Here is a 20673-nt window from a genome sequence, read left to right as displayed (position 1 = left end):
TGTGAATTAATGCACAGTGTACAGACACTGAGCTCTGCCTAACTCAGCCAAGGTGTGGCGTCTGCATCTCTGAGAACACCACATGTGTTCATTGTATTTAATACAGTCACATCTTAGCTTATAATATTAGAGATCAAACCCTTCCAGGTGAGCAGGGAGCAGCAGGAAGGAGCTGTTTGCTGGCAGTTTCCGCTCCCTGTGCCGAGCGGTGTCTGTTGTGCAGCCAGGGCTCGGATCCGCCGGGTCCCCGGAGCCTCTTGGCTCCGCACATGGAAGGGGTGGGCAGGGCTGTCTCCTCCTGGCCAGACCAAAGCCCTGTGAACATCTGCTGGGGGGTCAGTGCAGCCCTTCTTCTCCACCTCGGCCCCGGCACGAGCTCCGTGCGCAACCACAAACCCAGCCAGGCGTCAGGGGGATATCCCTGAGATGGGAAACATAAGGATTTAAGTGACAGGTGTGGGTTGGGAAAGCATTATACAGACAAAACTTCAGAGCACAAAGAAGCACCTTTCTTCTCTGGGTGCTTGTATTTGATCATCTTTATTTTTTTTTTTTTTTTTTTTAGGTTTGAAATTCCCGCAGGATTTTCCGCTTGAAGCACAAGGGTGAAAGAACAGCACCTAAACACCATAACAAACAGTTTTGTTTGCTGTGCCTGTGCTGATGGAGAGGTCAAGGATCTAATTCACTGGATGGTGTGATTGCCACAGCTACAGTAATTCCAGAAGTGGATGTAAACTATTAACCATGCCGAGGTAGGAAATCCAGGGATCAGGAGTTAAGTGACTGTATTAAACATTTCACTCGAGGTTCAGATGTCACATGGAAGAACACAGAGCCTCGAAATGACATCCAGACCAGCTGATGGCTTGGGTGAGGCCAGGTTGGATGGGGCCCTGGGCTATCTGATCTAGTGCGTGGCACCTCTGCCCATGGCAGGGGATTGGAACTCGAGATCTTTAAGGTCCCTTCCAAGCCAAACCATTCTTTGATTTTATAATTCTGTGAAGAAACCAGTTTGCACATCACTGGAACCACACTGATCGCTCCAACAGGGAATGTGGCACTTCCAGGTGTTGTTGCAGGAAAGGAAAATAGCTGTTGCAAGAGGCCTATATTCAGCATTTCTGATCAGAACAGCATGAAAAGAACAGATTTCCTCTCACTCACAAGCCTGAAGAGTACTAAGTGGCTTTTGCAAAATGCTCACCAAGAAGCCTGCAGAGAGAAATCCAGCTCAAGAGAAAATCCACAGGGGAAAATCATGACCCAGTAAAGGCAAAGGGACAGTAAAAGGAAGGTGTATTTGAGCAGTGTTGAACACTCATGTGCCAGAGGCTTTTCTTCGCTTCTGAGGCAGCAAAAAGATGGTTTTAGCATTTTCTGACATTAATTGAAAATGCATTAGTGGCTGAGAGCAAACATTAGCTCTTGGTCTTGAGAAATTTCCTTTGCCACAAACATAATTGCAATAAAAACTGAAACACTCAAATAAATGTTAGAACATTTAAAAATCACAAAGCCTTCCCTGTTTCCTCTTTTCTTCTGCAACCAATTAAAAGCATGAGAAATTTCCCCTGAAGACACAAACATTAAGAAATCATTGGGCAAATGACTTTTTTTTTTTTCAAGCCTGGCATCTCTAGCCCGGGGAGAGCTTTGGAAAGGTCACAGGAATTAGTCCCATGGACTGCCTCTCTTCAAGCCTAGGGGGGTAAATCTGTGGATCTGGGGCATGGTGGTTCTGGGCTGGCAAGGACAAGAAGGCAGATTGCAGGAATGTTGCCTGTTCTCTGCCAGGTGAGTTGTGCCACCTCCCCACCTTCGGCACGTGCAGAGATACCTTTGCTCCAGGAGGCACCTGAGAGTGTGTTTAAGTCTCATTGCACAGGAATGCGAGTCCTTTTCCTAGAGATCTCTCCTGAACAGTGGCCAGGAATGATGACACGAGCTTGTTGCACTGACTTGGGCAGAGACAGCAGCACACCCTGAGTGCCAGGAAGCCTGGGAGTGCCAGCAAGTCTGGCCCCTCAGGCTCCCGTGCTCTGAGGATGGACAGACTCTGCCCAGCAGGTCAGAAGGAGGCAGCAGGTTTCACACTCTGCCTTCTCAGCACACAGCCCACAGCTCACAGCACCAGCCTTGGCACATTCCCCTTCACCAGGACAAAATGGGATCTGCAGGACAGACAAGAACCAAGGTGTTCAAAGCTCACATTTGGCAGGCTACGTGCAGATCGTGGAGCTCATCTTTAGGTGCCTGAGTTTAAAATAAAATCATCTTTATGTGTGCCATAATCTCTCCTGAGCACAATAATTTCTTCTCAGAGGCAGAAGGTCCCTCCTGTTTCAGTCAGAGAGACCTGTGCAGATTCTGCATCTTTGTGCCTCTAAATTATTTCTCTCTCACAATAAACATGGGGATGTGCAGGCACATTTTTATCTTTACTTCTCCTGGGTGCTAAGCTAAAGACCCAAGAGTACTGTGTTTTGTAAAAGATCAAGTGTTGCAGTGTGAGAAATAAAATACCCAGCCCTAAGACATTGCTCATTGTCCCCTTCTGGGTGGTGGCTGGCTCTTTGTTGTTGTTGCCAGACATTAAAATGCTGCTGGGATTGGTGTCCCTCAGATTCGGGATTGGTGTCCCTCAGAAACCCAAACACATGTGGGGTTCCCTATGTTAAGTGAAATTTTTATGGGGAAAATATTAAGATGAGGCATTATGTGTCCAGCCACCAGAAAGAATATTCCGTGCCCAGAAGGAAAAAGAAGGAGCATTTCAAATAAATAGTTGCCAGACTTTGTATCATCCATAAACCCACACATTCTCCACGGGACAAGGGTGGAACTGTAATCCCCCTGAGAGTGACAAGTGTGGTCTTCCCAGGGCAGGCAAACGTGGGCCCGAGTTTCCTAAAAGTCATCTGTTTTGCCATTTATGGCTTAGTGTGAGCTTGAAAAACTGTTGCAGCTGTTTTCACCCCCGTGGACTTGCTCTACCACGTGCTTAGGGAGGGTGACCCATGTGAGGTTGAGAGCCAGGGGTGGGTGTGCCACCAGGGCTGCCAGGGATGGGCACCAAGCAAAGCACAAGGTGGAATATTTTCCCATAACCCCCAGCTTTGGGATTCTTTCTCATTTCCCCCCCAGGCAGGAGCTGGAATCTCACCACATCACACTGGGTGTAACCTACAGAAACCCCCTCCCCAGCAGACAAGGTGAGTCAGTCGGGGTGTGATGTGGACTTCGAAGCCCCCTGGCCTAGGAGGACCTCCCTTCTTGACTGAACAGAGGAAAAACATGAAGCAGAACCAAAAAAACCCTTGGCCCTCACTGCAGGTAGAAGGGAAGTGTCACAGACCCAGGAGTCATTGCAAAAAAACAGATAAATAAATAAAAGGTCCAAAGCTGCCTTTTATTTTCTGGTGGAGCAAGACAGAATCAAGTGTCTGTGCAACCAAAGAGCGAAATGGAGTTTGAGCAAAACTAGTTTTATATCCATTCACACTAAAGAAAGGATTTAAGTTCAGCCAAGGTCTTCTTCTAGCTCTCTAACAGCACTGATTTCCACTCAGGGAGAACAAATACAGCTTTGCTCACATAAGAATAATAATAATGTCTCAGTCTTTTCTTGAGCGACTTTGCCACACATTAGCCAGAGGGAGGGAGCTAAAGCTTGTGATGGAAATAACTCTCATCAAGAACAAGTGCTCGAGGGGCTTGGAAATGTGATTTTATTAACTTTCTGTCAGTTTTCAGTGCAGGATAAATGTCCACTTAAGAGCATTAGTGATGCATTCCCTCAGAAGAGACATTTGCAGGACTTTGCTCTTCCCAATCTTCTCACCAGCTGCTTGGTGAAAGAACACGCAGCTGGAAGGGCTGTGAAAGGATGGAAGTGGAGGCAACGTGCACCAAACCTGTCCAGGGCTGTATTTCAGCTCCATTTGCACCAAGATTTCAGGAGCTGATGCTCAGAGCAGGAAGGGGAACAGCACTCAGGGCAAGGAGGGGCCGTGAGAAATCCCAGGGTCAAGCAGGAACTCACTGGACAGTTCAAATGGTTTGTTTTGAGAAGGAAGCAGGAGCCTTGTTGGCACATCAGAGATGCAGCAGCTCGAAAATGGGAGTGCAGGGTTTGGCACAGCACGGACAGAGACAGATCCCACCTGCAGGAACAAGAGTCAGGTGTGAGGAAAAAATGGTTTTAACAGACTAAGCTTAAAACTGCTGAGTTGGAGCTTGTATCAAAGCTCACTGAGAGCCTGGACACTGGGAGATGGGAAGAGTCTGCTCATTTATTATGCACTTAATTGATTCAGTTCCTGGCTGAAAGAATAAAATGGGTCCTGAATCCCACCTGGGGGTTCTGGGTGCTGTAACTGAGCTCAACATTCAGGACTTTCAGCTTGGAGACTGTGCCATCAGTCTGTAAAATTTACATTTAATTAATGCTTAATGCTTCCCACCCTGGGACAGGGTGGTGCTCCAGGAACAAGGGTGAAATATCTCCTCACAGCACCTTTGGAAGCAGGATCCTGGACATAATGTCAATGCACTTGATGACCCCCTGTGCCACAGTCAGGAGATCTTCTCTTGGCACCAGCTCCACGTCCCCATCTCCTCTCAACAGCAGAGGTTTTGTATTCCCGGATGTGCATCTAGAAAATAATCCATCTTTGCTAAATTTCCAGAGGACCCAGTGTGATGGGAGAACCAGGGCTGTGGGGAGAGGACAATCCATGGTCTGTCCCCACACAGGGACCACAGAGGGTTTTAACCCCCCAAATTCCCTTCTGCCTTGGTAGAACACCCCGCTTTTGAAATACTCTTCTGACATTCAAAGCCCTTCATCTGTTTATTTTTAACAGCTAACATTTTCTGAACTTAAATGTCATCTCAGCTGGATTCCCAGAGCTTAAATCATTCTGGTCCCATAACCACTCTTTTATGCTTATAGCACATATTTTGAATTAGCTAAATTAGATTTCACTGGGCTGTCAGTGACTGTCAGTTGTGATGCTTTTGACTTCCAGTTGCAAAATGTGTGCAGGTTCAAGGGGCAACAGAGTAAGAGGATGTTTAGAGTGTGAATTAGACTTTTAATAGACAAAAAATACTCAGAAGATGGGACTCATAAATGACTTTAGATATGCAGCCATAATTATTACATGCATTCGATTCCTGTATACATATATAGGGATTTTTAGGAGGCTGGTTTCCATGGTAACTTCTTTACTGCATGGTCCATATGTTGCTTCTGAAATTCTTTTTTTCCTTAATGGAAAATTACATCCATGGACAAGGATGGCATTTGTAAATCTCCTAAAAAAGCAGTAATTTTCCTTTTCTTCCTAAATGTCATCAGCTGTGTAATGGAAGTCTTTGAAGTTTTGATTCTCCCCCTTGTCAGTTCACCAAGCAAGAGACGTGAACTGCATCCAAACCTTCCCTTTCTGCCTCCAAACCTTTGCTAGAATTCTGCCTGACAGCAAATTCCCTGACTTTGTCATGGGTGAGTGTGAACTCACTTCTCTGGGCATGGATGCATTTGGACTGGAATGGCTTCCCACAGCCAGAGGGTTGGATGGGATATTGGGAAAGAATTCTTCCCTGGGAGGGTGGGGAGGCCCTGGCACAGGTTGCCCAGAGAAGCTGTGGCTGCCCCATCCCTGGAAGTGTCCAAGGCCAGGTTGGAGCAACCTGGCCCAGTGGAAGGTGTCCTCATGGTGGGGGAGTTGAGACGAGATGGTCTCTTAAAGTGCCTTCCAACCCAAATCCTTCTATCATTCTGTGAAAGGAAATCAATATTTCTGAATGCAGAAAGGAAACTCGTTCTAAAAATTGCTGTGGAGCAGAATTGTTGTCTTCCCTGTAGCTCAGTGTGTCAAAGTTGTACAAACCCAAAGAGCTGGGGAGTGGAATCAGCTCTGCTCCCAGGGTGGACAGGGCAGCAAGTTAGAGCCACCCATAGGCACACCAGTACTTTTTGATATGTTTTTTTGTTGGTTTTAAACCTTCAAACAGTTCTTTCAAGGTTTTAGCATTCCTCTATTCATCTATTGTGGATGGGGAAAAAAAAAAGAAACCCAAACCCAGCTACCTGCACTGTTGCAACCAATTGCTTGGCCTGGTCTGTTTTTGAAGTTTAAACCAAGGGATTAGGAATCCACAACAGAAAACTCCAGCACTGGGGCTGATGGAGCAATTCCCTGAGCCAGGAGCCAGACTGGCCTGTCTGGTGTGTCCACGCTCAGACTGTGCCTCAGCATTTCATTGCTGCCACCAGCCACAGCACAGGCACATCTGTAAAATACGGATTTCACCGAGACTGGATTAAGGGTGGATTTAACTTTGTGTATTTGAAGTTTACCAAAAACCCAGAGACATTTAAATGCATTTTTAACCTCATTTTTTCCCAGCAATTTCTGATTAACGGCTCTGGCTTGGAAGCCTTTATGTACCTAAAGAGCCCATGAATGTTGGCTTTGCAGAAACCTTGCACAGCTGCACTTCTGTTTTGCATTGGAAAGGTTTGACACCTCAGCAGTATAAAGTTATAGGTTTTATCCCTAAAACTTCCCAAATGCAGTTTCCATTATTAACACGATTGTGACAGCTATAGTTTGTTTATATTGCCTCACCTGGGGCACATAAACTTAAAGGACTGAAAATACCTCCCTGCAATAAAAGAATTTTATATAATTGCTACCTCTTGCTGTAAGGGACAGCTGGCCTTTGAAAGTTGGGAACTCATTTACGTCACTGAAGGAAAATGTAAGCCTGGGGTTTAAATGACTGTAATTTATGTTTCTGAAGCTCAAAATATAAATATGGTTTCCAAAGGGCAAATACCTTTCCAAACAAACTAATACTCATAATTCATCTTAGAGAGTGGATATGTTTAAAGTCTCCTTACAGGAGGCTTTCAATGGCTGTGGTTGTTTTCTTTTGATACTTATTTTCTTACTATCTCTGGTTTGCTGCTCCCAAGGTTGAAATTTCTACTGACACCTTCCTAATTCAGCTGTTTTTAGTGTTTCCCATCCACATCCCTGTGCAGTCACCAGGGACTCATCCCAAAGATGCCACCCATTGTCGGGGGGGGCTCTGACCAGTCCAGCCCACCGGGTACATGTGGCAGTGTCTGGTCACCAAAGTCTCTTTTAAGAGCACTAAAAATGACTAATTTTTTGTGGCTGGACAAAAAAAATCAGTGAGTGGAATAGCCAGAAATCACCCTGCAGTTCTTGTGCTGAGGATTTTTTTGTCACTCTCTCTCAGCATGTTTCTGAACATCATTTATATATTTTGGGTTTAGGGCTCAATTCCAAACAGATGTTGCTTGTTTAGCTGTTTAATTTTTTTTCCTTGTTTTTAATTTATAACACTGAAAATCTCCCTGGAAAGGGCTGACACCAAAAATGTTTGTTCTAGTCTTTGGAGGGAAGCACCCACCCATGGTCCATGCTTTTATGATTTACAAATTCACCAGCATTTATTATGGCATTGCAAAACAACAGTGACAAAAAGAAATTCAGCCACAGCTCCCTCACAGCAAATTCCAGGCTCTGCAAGCTTGTATCCCATCATCACAGGGGAGCTGCATCCATTTGGATGGTTTATTTCCAAGTCTCATTTCTGGTATGCTCATGCTCTGCCTTGGCTCCATCCAGAGTTTGTCATTTGCTTTTAATATATGTTCAGATATAGCCGTGACATAAAACCAATTAATCTCATTTTCATAGTTTTCAGGAGTTTGGTTGTGCTCTGTGGAGAGGAGCAAATGGCAGATTTTCTCAGTCTTGGGTTGTGTAAGTGTGAATACTGAAATCAGGTTTCTAGTGCAAGGAGACCATGTCAGGTGAATCCGAATTTCACCTGAGCGTTGTGTGGGTGAACTGGATTCCTTCCTTAAAAGCACTTTTTTGGGCAAAAGTGAGCACAACTACAGACAAAGTATATCCAGCTAAAATGAGGCTGGATATTCAGGTCCTCCTTGTGTTTCACTGGAGCTTTATTTAATGGATTAGCCCGGTGTTTGGGAATGCTGTGGCTCACCAGAGACCAGCTGTGGGACGAAATGTTCCTTCTCCATGGAGGTTTTCCCCTGTCATGGGGAGATGTGGGCACACACACGCAGAGGGAGGGAGGCAGGTGGGATCCTGGCTGTGACACAAGCCCTCAGCTCTTCGCAGGCTGACCCTTGATGACGGATTATTGTCCTTCAGAACCGTAGTGGGAGTACTGAGGCGGGAATTTGGGAAAAACACAGAAGTGGCTTCAGCAAATGTGTTCAAGCCCTGCTCCCCAGCGAGAAGGGGAGCCTGAACTCAAGCCCAGTCCTTCCTTCCCAGCACAAGTGCAGCCCCCGGGATGTGCCGTCATGTCCCGGGAATGTGCTTCCTGGACACACTGCATCCACCTCCCTCCGGCTGCATCCACTTCCCTCCGTTCCCCGTCCCGGTGCTGCCGGGACCGTCCCGCTCTCCGGGCTGGATGAGCTGCAGGGACACCCCGCCCCGGGAGGCACAGAAGGACCAGGACCAAGGGGTTCGACTTTTTTTCACCCGGATTTTTGGAGGAGCAGAGCTGCTGCAGAGGGGAATAGCGGGTGTGGATGAGACATCCGTGTCAAAACCCCACAGCCTGACTGATCCCAGGATGCCCCGAGGGCAGCTCTGGACCAATTCCCAGCTGCACCATCGGAACTCTGTCGGTGGTAAAAGAGCAAACCTGGGTGAACACCAAACCAAGGAGCTGCTGCACCCACGGGTCGTTCCCTGACAGGAAAATCACAGATGCCAAATCACAGGATCCCAGAATGGCTTGGACTGGAAGGAATTTTAAAGCTCTCCCAGTTTCATGGGCAAGGTCACCTTCCACTGGACCAGGTTGCTCAGTGAAGAATATATTCCTTAAAATAAATGGAATGGTGTGATAAATAAATAACATAAACCATCCAGTTCGAACCACTGGTCACTGCCATGTGTGCAGAGAGGTGGTGATGGAGTTGGCAACCCCAAAAGCAATTTCCTTTCTTACTCCTCTTCCAGGGCTGGATGTCACAGGACACAATGGAAATTTAATGTTTCTAAGAGGACACTAATGAAGAGGTTGTGCCTTCCCACTGCTGGGACTGATGGAGGTGACTGCCACGATCAGGGACTGCTATCAAGGTCCAGACAAGTATTTTCCAGTCCTCTGGTACCTTTTCTTCTCTACCTGCTCAGAAACAGCTGCAGATGCTGAGATTTTAAAGCCCAGCCCTTAAGATGTAACGTGGTTGAAATGTCCATAAACACCTTGAGTCTCTTTAGAGATGTCTGTGCTTGCCAAAGTCTGCAGCTCACTGGTGTGTCTCATTATATGTGTGAACTGCAGGAAAAAAAACAACGTTTAAAGACTTCAGTACAACCTCAATGCCTTAACTGAAAAAGTAGTTGAAGAAACTCTAATTTAATAAAAAAGTTCAAAATCTTTGATATTGTTTAAGATGACCTCAAGACTTGGAATCTGTCTTGAACTGCAGTTTTTTTCCAGCATTGGCTGGAAAAAAAAGTTCAGATATTGAATAATATTGAAATATTATCTGAATATTTTTCCTTATTCCTTTTTATTAATAACCCAGAGCACCAATTGCTCAACTGAAATCTGCTGAACAGTAATCACCAGATTCTGTGTTTTATGGCTGAAATAAATCTGATGAGAAAACAGAAAAAAAAAAAGTCAATAACACTAGTGGCACGATTCACCAGGATGAAAATTCACTGATGGAAATAGGTTGCTTATAGGAGTCAAATTCTGGTTTTGAGTAGAAATACATATTGCACAGCTGACCAGGGATCCACTAAAATGGATCCAGGCTATTAATCAGCAGATATTTCTCTGTGTGTATGTGTATGTTAAGAGGATGACAAGGTACTTGATCTAGAAGAGTTCCAAGGCTACATAAAAGGCAATATTTTCTTGGATTTTGACCATAACAGAAATTAATTTTCTCTTCTTTTTCAGGGCTGGGTGTCCCTGTGGTTCGTCTGTGCTCTGCCCACAGAAGTGCTCAGGAGCAACAACCCACCCCCAGCTCGTGGGGATCCCGTTCTCCTTTCTCCAGCGAGGTTATTCCTGTCAATCCCAAACAAGAAGAGACACTTATCATTTTAGGGACTTTTCCACCATTTATCTTCCCATCCCCTCTCTCCCCTGCACAGGTGTACACTTGTTCCAGTCACTTTTCTCCAGGGAAAGAACCTGTTTTCCTGGGGGACAGGAATGCTGACCCGCTTGCCTTCTGCTCCGAGCATCCATCAAACCCAGCCTCTGTGTCCCCTGGAGTCTTAATTTTCCTCTTGACAGCAAAGACAAATGACTCCCCCAGGGCTGTTTGCTCATGTCTACTCAAGGTTTCTGTGACATTTCTTGAAGATGTCCTGGTTTTTAAACACACCATGAGTTTTCTTTCCACTGCCACCTACCACTGTGAAGGTGGAGAGAGATTTGCTTCAAGAAAACTTTATGGTGCCAATCCCTGCCACATCCTCTCTCTCTGCTTTCTGCTCTGGGCTGCTTCTGCTTCCCAGATGTTGCCAGCTGTAATGCTTTTCCTGTATTTGGGGTTGTCCTGCACAGATACAGTGACACTTCATTTGAGGTGGAACAACCAAAAGAAAATATATTTTATTTTTCAGTATTTTTTCGATCCAAGTTTTTCCCAACTCACCCTGAAATCTGACTTTTGGCTCCCCCAACACCACACCACCAGCTCCCAAATGGTGGGGATTATTCCTGTGGATATTCTCCTGTCTCTAGGATTAGCTCACTCTCTCTGACCTCCACGACCACAACATGAGAGGTGGGAGCTGCTGTTTGAATCATCAAACCAAAGGCAAGGGGTGGTTTGTGTGTTGTTTAGAATGATAGTTTCACTGGGTTGTTCCAGGTGATGCAAGGAAACATGTGACACTGGGAACATTTGCTGTCAAGACAGCACGTAGTAAACACCAACTTTGCCAAAAGACAATTGGACAGATAATCTCCCTCACATTAATTACTTTTAGGCTTTTAATAGCTTTTAAGGCTTTTTTTGGTGCCTTATTTATAAGATATTTCTGGAAATGACAGCCACGTTTGTAAGAGTCTCAAAGACAGCTTCTTTCCCCACTCTGGGAACAGAGCAAAGCGATGGTCACCCACCTGCCAGCCCCTCACAGGTAGATTATCCTCTGCAAAACAGTGCCTTGAACACAATTCTCCTTCTCTGCAGCCACATGGAATGGACCTGAACTCCACATCCCCCCTGGGGAGGCAGGTAGGCAACAACAGGAACCAGGAGTTGGTTTTGTTATTGAAATCTCCAGGGAAATAGGGACAAAGCAGCTTCAATCCCCCCATTTTCTCATTTTGGAGAGCTTGTCTTTGCAATATAGCTCTTTAACGTCATCCTTGATGAAAATGTCCTTCCCTTCATCCCCCTCCTCCCAGAAAAAGCTCCCTGCAGTGTCACACATGGAGCTTGCACTGGGAATACTGAACACCCTGATCTGCAAGGAGCACTGCCAGCCCCGGCTATGATCAAACCCTATAAAAAAACAAAGGCACTCTCTGGCCAGATGCATTTGGATGTTGAAAGAGAGAAGAACGTGGTTGCCACTTTCCAGCTTCTCTTGGCACAAGGATTTTCCAGTCAGCCAGGACATCCCGAGGATGGGAAGCAGCACAGGACCACCTGCGTGCTGGCTGTGCTCAGCAGCTGACACATCCCTCTGAGCACCAGCCCTTCCAAACACAGCCCACAAAGTGGTTTTGATCCCACCTCAGTGACCCCAGGGCTGCCAGGGGACCTTCTTCTGCATCAGAACGAGCTCCTTGTTCACATAAATCATAGAATAGTTTGAGGTGGAAGGGATTTTAAAGGTCATCTAATCCAACCCCCAAATGAAAACGATGCAGTCTGGACACGCCACCCTACAAAGTCTCTGTTGAATGCAATAATCACACCCTGGTAAGCTCTGAGTTACTCTGCAAAGGGAAAAAAAAAACCTCTCTAAACCCCACTGCTTTGTCCTTTTACCTTATACCAATTATATATTGAATAATTTAAACAATCCACACGCCATAACACGCCCTCGAATGTTTATTTGAGCTTCCCCAAAATTTGCTTTGCATGTTTATCCCTCCATTTGTTCAGGAACGTGAATGTTCCCTGACTTCGCCCTGTGCCTTTCAGCATTATTTTATGGAAATTCCCATTTCCTGCACTGAAAGAAGCCCTGATGATAATGAGAGGCTTGAAGCGTTTCAAACAGCAGCAACAAAAAAAAAGCAGTTTGAGTCAATTCTGCTTTTTGTTCTTAATCAAAACTGGTTGTGTGCATTTGCATCGACAACGAGCTGAGCACACAATGCTCCATATGGGCTTGGCTGCTGGCATTCCGTGAATGGCAGGAGCCACTGAAAGGGCTCCCTGGTTTTCAAAGATTCAGGGATGACCTTGTGAAAGTGTCATTTGTCACTGCCTTGTCCAGAATCACTAGAAAAATCCCTGGAAACAAGCCGTGGAATTGCAGAGCCCAATTCTCACAGGCCAGAGCAGCACAGCAGCACTTACTGACTGAGAAACAGCAGGAAATAAGAAACTGGAAGCCTTTAATGGAGCCCCAAAAGATTTTCCTTTCATGATTCTTTATCTGGATATTGCTCTTCCACTTCAGATGTTACTCATTTTTCTGGCACGTTATTATACCAAGTCCACCGTCAATAGGAATGCAAACAAGCCATGGACCATTAACCTGGACACCTATTTGCAATTCTGAAGGGTCTGAAACACTTGGAAACAACCCACAAACTTTTACTGTTCCCCAGTTCAGGCCTGATCTCGCACAACCCCTGCACAGTGATTCCGGTTGAGTTGCACCCAGGAGGGGGGATCCACATCTGTGCCATTTTAGGACCAGCTCCCCGTTTTTGAGCACATTAACAGCACCCAGAAGGGCTGTGGTGCACAGACTTTGCAGGTCTGCTCTGCAGAGCATGAACAATTAGGAGAAATTGGGACAGTGAGTCCCACAGGCATCCCCAGACGTGCTGTCGTGAGTGGCTGGACGAGTTCTGCTCAGGAAGGATTTATTTCCACTCATTTTGGTCTTGTGGCTGTGAGAGGCTTGCGAAACCTTTCACCTTCTTTCCCCGGAGTCATATATATTTTATGAGAAATTTAAGAATTACCTCTTATTAAAATGGGGGATAGTGTAATTACCAATAAAAAGCAGATGTTATGGCATGACTAATGCTCGAAAATGTGTGTGCAGCAAGCACAACGTACCGGCACATCCAGGCTTTTCACTGAGATAATAAACATTGTCTTTGTTGAAACGAACTGGCCAAGTCTCAGAGGGCTGAAGTTGCAGGGAAATCACTGTGGAAAATGCTGGAAGACCAGCTTAGCACCCACTGATCCCAGCACCAAAATGTAACTCCAGAAGGCTGAGGGGGAGACTCCCCATCCCTGTTCACCTTGACCACGTCAGGAGGGGTCTGGAAAGGTGTCCTGTGAAAGCACCCTGACCCTCTGTGCTGAGAGCATCCTTCCCCTGCAGGCTGTAATGAGCCATAATTAGTGAGCTCCCTGACACCTCCAGCGCCTCTCAAGGGTCCACAACCCACCTGCAGCAGTCAAGATCGTTCCCTTGGATCCCTCCCAAGGATTTTGGCAAGGCGTGCCGGGAGCGATCCGCGCAGGCTGACTTTTGAAACAGGAACGTGCAAACAGCATGGAAATGGAGTTCAACAAATCTGCTCAGGCAATCCCAGGGTTCACAAACTTCTGCTCAGCTCAAAACTTCCTCTCTCTTCCTTTCCTGAAAATTGCATTTGTTGCTCTCTACAACGAGCTGAAAGGAGGTTGTGGCGAGCTGAGGGTCGGCCTCTTTTCCCGGGGAACCAGAGATAGCACAGGGGGAAACGGCCTTGAGTTACACCAGGGGAGGTTCAGGTTGGACATTAGGAAAAACTTCTTCACTGAAAGAGTGGTTAAACATTGGAACAGGCTGCCCAGGGAAGTGGTGGAGTCACCATCCCTGGATGTGTTCCAAAACCAAGCAGACATGGCACTTTGACTCGGGGTATTCAGTCCTAAGTGGGACTTTACGATCTCAGAGGTCTTTTCCAACCTTAACAATTCTATGACTCTGTTACTTTTTGGCGTAAAGGAATCTTTAAAGACACACTCGGTTTGCAAAAGAGCCTTTGCAGCTCAGGAGGAGTGTTTGGACATCGGGGTGTGGGTGTAAATCTGGGGGCACAGGGAGGATCTGTGCCTTGGATGGGGGAGGCTGCAAGGGCAGCGGGAGCTGGAGGTGGGAGCTCAACAAGCAGGGGGGCAGGAGGGCATGCAGGGGGTGCCTGTGGGACTCACTGTCCCAATTTCTCCTAATTGTTCATGCTCTGCAGAGCAGACCTGCAAAGCCTGTGCACCACAGCCCTTCTGGGTGCTGTTAATGTGCTCGAAAACGGGGAGCTGGTCCTAAACTGGCACGGATGTGGATCCCCCCTCCTGGGTGCAACTCGACCGGAATCACCGTGCAGGGGGTTGTGCGAGATCAGGCCTGAACTGGGGAACAGTAAAAGTTTGTGGGTTGTTTCCAAGTGTTTCCAACCCTTTAGAATTGTAAATAGGTGTCCAGGAGGGCCTGGGACACCACGGCAGCCATGGGCTGGTGCTCAACCCTGCCTTCTCATCTTCAAATCCCAAGTTTTGGGGACTTTGAGTCTTCCTCTGTCCCAAAGCCTGTGCCCTGCTCAAAGCGCGGTGATTCAGGGTGTAAATCAGGCAGTGGAGGCATCCCCATTTTTTCCTTAAGTCCCTCCCACCTTTCCTCTGCACACAAATGCCATATTTCAATTTACAGGGAAAAAAAGAAAAGAAAAGCAAAGTCTCCAAATCCTCAGACTATTGTTGGCCCTGTGGGAGTGGGAGCTCACTGGAGGAAGCTCCAGCCCTGTGCTGGGATGTGCTGCAGGCTGGGGGGGGTTTGTTCACGCTGGTTTGTATCAGAATTAGCTCTGCCATTCTCTGGAATGAAACCAAGGCGTGTGCACGAGCAGCCTTGACAGCAATTAGTCCTGGCAGAATCTTTGTGGCAATGAATTTCAATGATGCTGGGGTTTTGGGTGCCTGAACACTTCATTAGTTGCTGGTCTATCACACTGATGCAGCTGAGAAATCACATTACAATAAACCACTTTTTACTGCAGGCAGCAACCAGGATAATAAACGGGATGAATAATAATATAGTCCGTTCAAAATTGTTCCTGTGCTTTAGAGCTCTGGAATTTCAGTAAATAGATCAAATACTATGCAGGGATGAATCTTATTCTGAATTTCTCCATTACCCAGGTATTTATGAGCAATTTTAATGTATTGTCAGAGGAGCTGTTTCAATCTATTACACTTGCCAGTTAAACTCTGAAATACATACATGTCGAGGCAGCAATAAGAAAAATAATCTATGATTTAGCAAAAAAATACTTTAAGTCTGAATGGAGGAAAATAGATGATAACTATTTCAGTGTGAAATATCACTGTGTCTGTTTCTATATATTTACAGGATACATTCTTTTTTTTAAAGTATGGAAAGACATTATTCAGAAAATAACTTTAAAGGCACAACAATACATGGATTAAAAATACCTTAAAAGGCACAACTGAGGCGTTTTCCTGCTTTCTTCTATGTTTATAAACCAGAAATGCATTATTGTATGGGCAGATATTGGGAGAGCAACTCAGCACAAGATGATAGTGATAGGACAGGGGGGAATGGTTTTAAACAAAAAAAGGAGAGATTCAGATCAGATGTTAGGAAGAAGTTCTTTAGTCACAAGGTGGTGAGGCCCTGGCACAGGTTGCCCAGAGAAGCTGTGGCTGCCCCATCCCTGGAAGTGTCCAAGGCCAGGTTGGACGAGGCTTGGAGCAACCTGGGCTGGTGGAAGGTGTCCCTGCCCATGGCAGGGGGTGGAAGTGGATGATATTTAAATTCCCTTCCAACCCAAACCATTCTGCGATTCTATGATTATGTCACAGTAAAACTGAATGTTCCTTATCACTGTCTTTGCAGGGTTTGGTATGAAAATGAGAAAAGAAGCATTAATCTAATGCTGTTTCTGTTAAAATTTATCCTTTGGAATGTGTCACTTTGGCTGCTGGTTGCTTGGTTGGATGTCCATCTAACAGGCTCTCCCTCACCAGCGAAGGAGGTGGAGGAAGGTGCTCTCTGCTGTATCAGGGCTGATCTCAGCAGTTCAGTACCTCACTGGCAGGGATAAAAGCAACTGATGCTTCTTTAGAAAGAAGCCAGGCCATCTGTGAGCATCCCAATAAAGCCTGGATGGCCACAAGACTGTCCTGGAGAGCAGGAAAGGGCCAGCTCTGCCAGCAGGGAGAGCTGGGGGTGGGTGGAGTGTTCCCCCTTTGTGATGCTACCCCAGAACCCCATCCCCATGGCAGCCAGAGACACGGGATGATTCTCTCCCCGCTGGCTTTCCCTTCTTGGATTCTTCCTGAATATTTGGTAACTATAAAAATGTCTTTTTTTCTCACCCTGGTGAACGGGTGGGTGGCATTTATGTCACCCAATGTGGAGATTCAGGCCCTTTTGAATGAGATATTTCTGAGATATCCTTTAAATGCAAAAAAAACCCCCTTAGAGACAGGGCTTTAGATAAGAAAAAAAGCAGAAGAAAATAAATGTGAATGGGGAATTAACAGCACCAGAGTGGCAAACAGCCAAGAGCAGATGAATTTTCTAGTACAAAAGTATTTGTGTGTGTTTATCTATAACAGCAAGATGACCTTTTCTTCCCCAGTGAAATAGTGTCTTATGGCAGTGATGATCTGATAAATTAGCCTTTCAAATAAAGACAGACATAAAAGTAGAGTTGATTTGAAACATCCAGTTCAAACTCTTTCAGAGACCTGAATTGCATCTGCCTGTTTTGGTTGCATGGAAAATCAAAAAGAATGTATCTGGAGGAGAGGAGGATTCTGCAGGTCGTTGTTTTTTTCAGGCTTTACCCAAATTTTAACGTTCTTCCATTTCCAGAACGCTCAGAAGCACTGCTGATCTACCAAGATTTTCAGGAGACCATAAATCACCCTAAATAACCCAAGCCTGTGGGAGTTCCTTGTCTTTGGCCTGGAATCTGCCAAGGCAGCTCATGAAAGCTGATGTAAGTTTAACCTCAAATGAGGTACAAACACTGTCTCTGTGGGCCATGGTTCCATACAGTGCCAAACTAGTAGGCTATGGGAAATCAGGTAGCAGGGTGTGGAGACCTTGTTTTTCAAGCTTTATTCTTGCTGCTTTTCATCAACACAGAGAAAACATCAAACATCATATTTTTCCGGTGTGAACTGCTAAAGACTGCTTGAGAGGAACTAACTTGGTATGTACATTTAATTAAAAACCCTGCATGAGGAAACATTTTAAGACTGAAGGAGAAAGAGCTGAAAGACAACGTGAAATCCTTGTGATCCTCAGTCTTTTAACTGGCCTCATTCTCCCTCAACCCCTCCTGCCAGGCCCTGGGTGTGCAGCAGAACAGATTAAAATTGGTGGTTGATTTTACCTGTGGCTCTTGCCCATTGACACCATCATTTTATCACATTTGATTAAATACAAATTCATTTCAGGACCTTCCAGGAGACATCCACATCCCCATCACTCAGCCCAGGAGTCTCAGAGCACATCCTGCTGAGCACAGACAGTCCTGAAGGCTTCAGTACCAACCTCCTGCTTTGCAATGAGCCATTCCCAGATTCCCTGGTGCTGGATCTTGCATACCTGCCCTACTACAGAACCTCTCAAGTCTGTATCAGCCCATCTTCCCACTCTGCATCATCACACACCCTCCCAGAAGCAGAAGAAAGCTCCGATGAAGGCAAGGCTGACACCAAGCAGGATGAGAAAGTGAGTTATTCAGCCACCTCCACGGGATATTTTCTGTACTGCAGAACATATGAAGAGCTTCTGGGCAACCACTCACATGTGGATTACCTGTATGGTTAAATTGGGTTAAATACCTGCAAATTAGGGGAGGTGAACTCCCCTTTAATGTTTCTCAAAGGGGTAGGAAGGGAGGAAGAAAGGTAGGCACATCTCACGCCACACTGTTCCTCAAAGTTAGGGCCTTAGGAACAAAGTGATGTCTTGTGCTCTGAAAACGTGATGCAGGAGCAGAGCTATCTGCAGGAAGGAGATACCTAAGGCAGCCCTGGCAAGGTCCCTGTCCCTTGAAACAACCTGTGGACCCCAGACTCCTGCTGCTCTGATGGGATCTGTCCCACTGCTGTCCCTGCTGTGTCCCCAGGGGCAGTGCAGTCCCCATCGTTTGAACCCTTAGCTCTTGGTCCTGTACATATTTTTTTCAGAGCATCCCACCAAGTCTGGAGCTGAGCAAGAGGACAATTTCTCCTCCAACCCATGGAAAGAAACCATCCCAGCAGCTCCCATCAGGAGCCAGCAGCTCTGAACTCTGCCTGCCCTCCTCCCCCAGCAGGATCCCACCCCTGAGCCAGCCCCTTCCCCCCAGAGGGTACTTCCCTTACTACAGGACAGAGGGAGAGATCTGCACCGGCCCAGCTCATGGAAATGGGTCCTTCACTGGGACAGAAGGTCTGGAGACCAAAGAGGGAAGGCAGAGGGGAGGAGCAGGTTTTTGGAGTCTTGGTGCCAGCTGCTTGGTGTGCTGAGGAGAAAGCAAGGGTGTTGTGAACAACATGAAAATCTGCATGAATATGAAATATGAGTATTCATGGATTGAATGTGAAATAAAAATATTCATTCTCTCAAACAAAGCAACAAGTGATAACCCAGACTGTGTAACAACAACAGAAAGAAGCAGAGCAGGAACTGACTGATCTGGGGAAATCCAAATGAATTTACTCTAGAGGTGAGGAAGAGAAATGTTTTTCTGTGGCTAATCCCAAAGGAAAGATGCTCACTCAAGGGATGTGCAGCTATGGGAAATGGCAAATAGGGAAAAAATAAAAAAAGGAATTATTTAAATCTAAGCTGCTTGGAGAAATTAAGCAGAGACATAATTTCCAGTAGGGATTGGGAAATACATTTCCTTTCCTCCTTGCTACAATCCTTCCATTGTTTTACTGGCATCTGTTAGACCTGGTTACTGTGCACAACAGCCATACACAGGAGAAAAAAAAACCCCAAAACATTTTTATTTAAATTCTTTGTCAATAAGATTTTTTGAACACATTTCCATTATGTCTGTCTTCATTTCACTTGCACAGTCAGTAATGAAAATCCTCCTGATTACTTTAATATGTGCAACTATGAGCTCCTATAAACATCAGTTTTGACTCTGGAAAACTGGGAAACAGCATCCAGAAACAATTTGGCTTTGGTGAATCTGGACTGATTTACACCAGATGAGGATTTGACCAAAAAGGTTCAGCTTGGTGTTTGCAGTTGTGAAACCTTGCAACATCCTCTTCTTGCTGCCAACTATGTCACCTCTTCGAGACACCACACCAGTTGATGAAACACGGCCCTTTCCCATCCCTGTGCTGTGCACAGTCAATTCCTGCTCAAAACAGAGGAGTTTATTCCAACCATTTAGTATATCTTGGAGTGCTCCTGTAGGGATGACACTGGTGTGATAGTGTATGGATAGGCTGGATCTAAATGTACCAGTGTCACCTATTTTCTCTTAAGGATCAAAGGAGAAAAACACATCATTTTTAGTTATTTCACATCTCCATAGTCAGACCAGTTTTCCCTGTGCTGTGTGTGACACTGAGACCAGGAATCCTACAGCCATGCAAGGTACATGATGGTTGGGATAATCATTTCTGCCCACACTGCACTTTTGGGAGGGGCAGTGGAAAGGGATTTTTGGCTGGATGCTTAAAACCAGCAAAGCTCCCAGACTGCAGCTTTGATCCCAGTCTCTCTGGGACTGTTCAGGATGAAGTGGTGGCTCACCCCCAGGTTTTTAAAAAACCCAGGTTCAGCCAAACTGGTGAGAATTCATCCCAATGTCCACACACAGCTGCCCCAGCTGGAAACAAGAATGCCTTCTGCATCCCTGCATCCTCAGCACCTCAGCATCATCCTGCCACCTTCCCACTGGAAAACAATCTGACTCTGGATGAAACAAGTCTGACTGTATGAAACAGCTTCTGGTTTTAAGCACAAAGAAAACTGATGCCTCGGGTACGTTGAAAGAAAGCCATGAAAAATACAGTGAGATTATCCAAACCCAAGGGAGCAGGCAGAGGAGGGAAGGAATTCTGTCTGAAAAGCAGGTGTGGTTTGTTCTGAGAATATTAAATTCAGCATTTCCATAAATTTGGCATATTAAAGTAGCTTCAACTCTGGAGCATCAAATCCACAAATCTGCCTGACTTCTACTAGATAGAAAATAGCTGCTTCCTATTGGCTGTACTTGATAATTTATGGGAAGAGTGAACATCAGAAATCAAGGATTTGGGAGATGAGTATTACAAGCTTTACGCTTATGGATCAGAGAAGCGTAATTTTAATCAAAAGCTGGCAAATATCATATCATATGTTGCCATCTTGAAGTTGGAGCTGAACAAAACTCGCAATTTTAATATATTTTCCATGCAGAGGTAAAAAGGAAAGGATGGAAGGCAGC

General features: G+C 45.7%; 2 long non-coding RNA genes across 2 annotated transcripts; one reads left to right on the top strand and one right to left on the bottom strand.

The window, feature by feature from the left end:
- Positions 1 to 9757: 9757 nt before the first annotated feature.
- On the bottom strand, positions 9758 to 16417 carry LOC113967396. The gene is made up of 3 exons (XR_003534158.1): positions 16304 to 16417; positions 11194 to 11351; positions 9758 to 10125 (listed from the first exon to the last, which is right to left on the bottom strand). It is a non-coding gene; the product is annotated as an uncharacterized LOC113967396 (long non-coding RNA).
- Positions 16418 to 16447: 30 nt separating this feature from the next.
- On the top strand, positions 16448 to 18850 carry LOC113967395. The gene is made up of 4 exons (XR_003534157.1): positions 16448 to 16565; positions 17097 to 17223; positions 17687 to 17963; positions 18425 to 18850. It is a non-coding gene; the product is annotated as an uncharacterized LOC113967395 (long non-coding RNA).
- The last annotated feature ends 1823 nt before the right edge of the window (positions 18851 to 20673 follow it).

The sequence above is a fragment of the Neopelma chrysocephalum genome, unplaced genomic scaffold, assembly GCF_003984885.1.
Source record: "Neopelma chrysocephalum unplaced genomic scaffold, ASM398488v2 Primary Assembly neopelma1_63, whole genome shotgun sequence".
NCBI lineage: Eukaryota > Metazoa > Chordata > Aves > Passeriformes > Pipridae > Neopelma > Neopelma chrysocephalum.
Note: the sequence above shows the minus strand (reverse complement) of the source record. Positions and strands in the feature narration are given on the sequence as shown.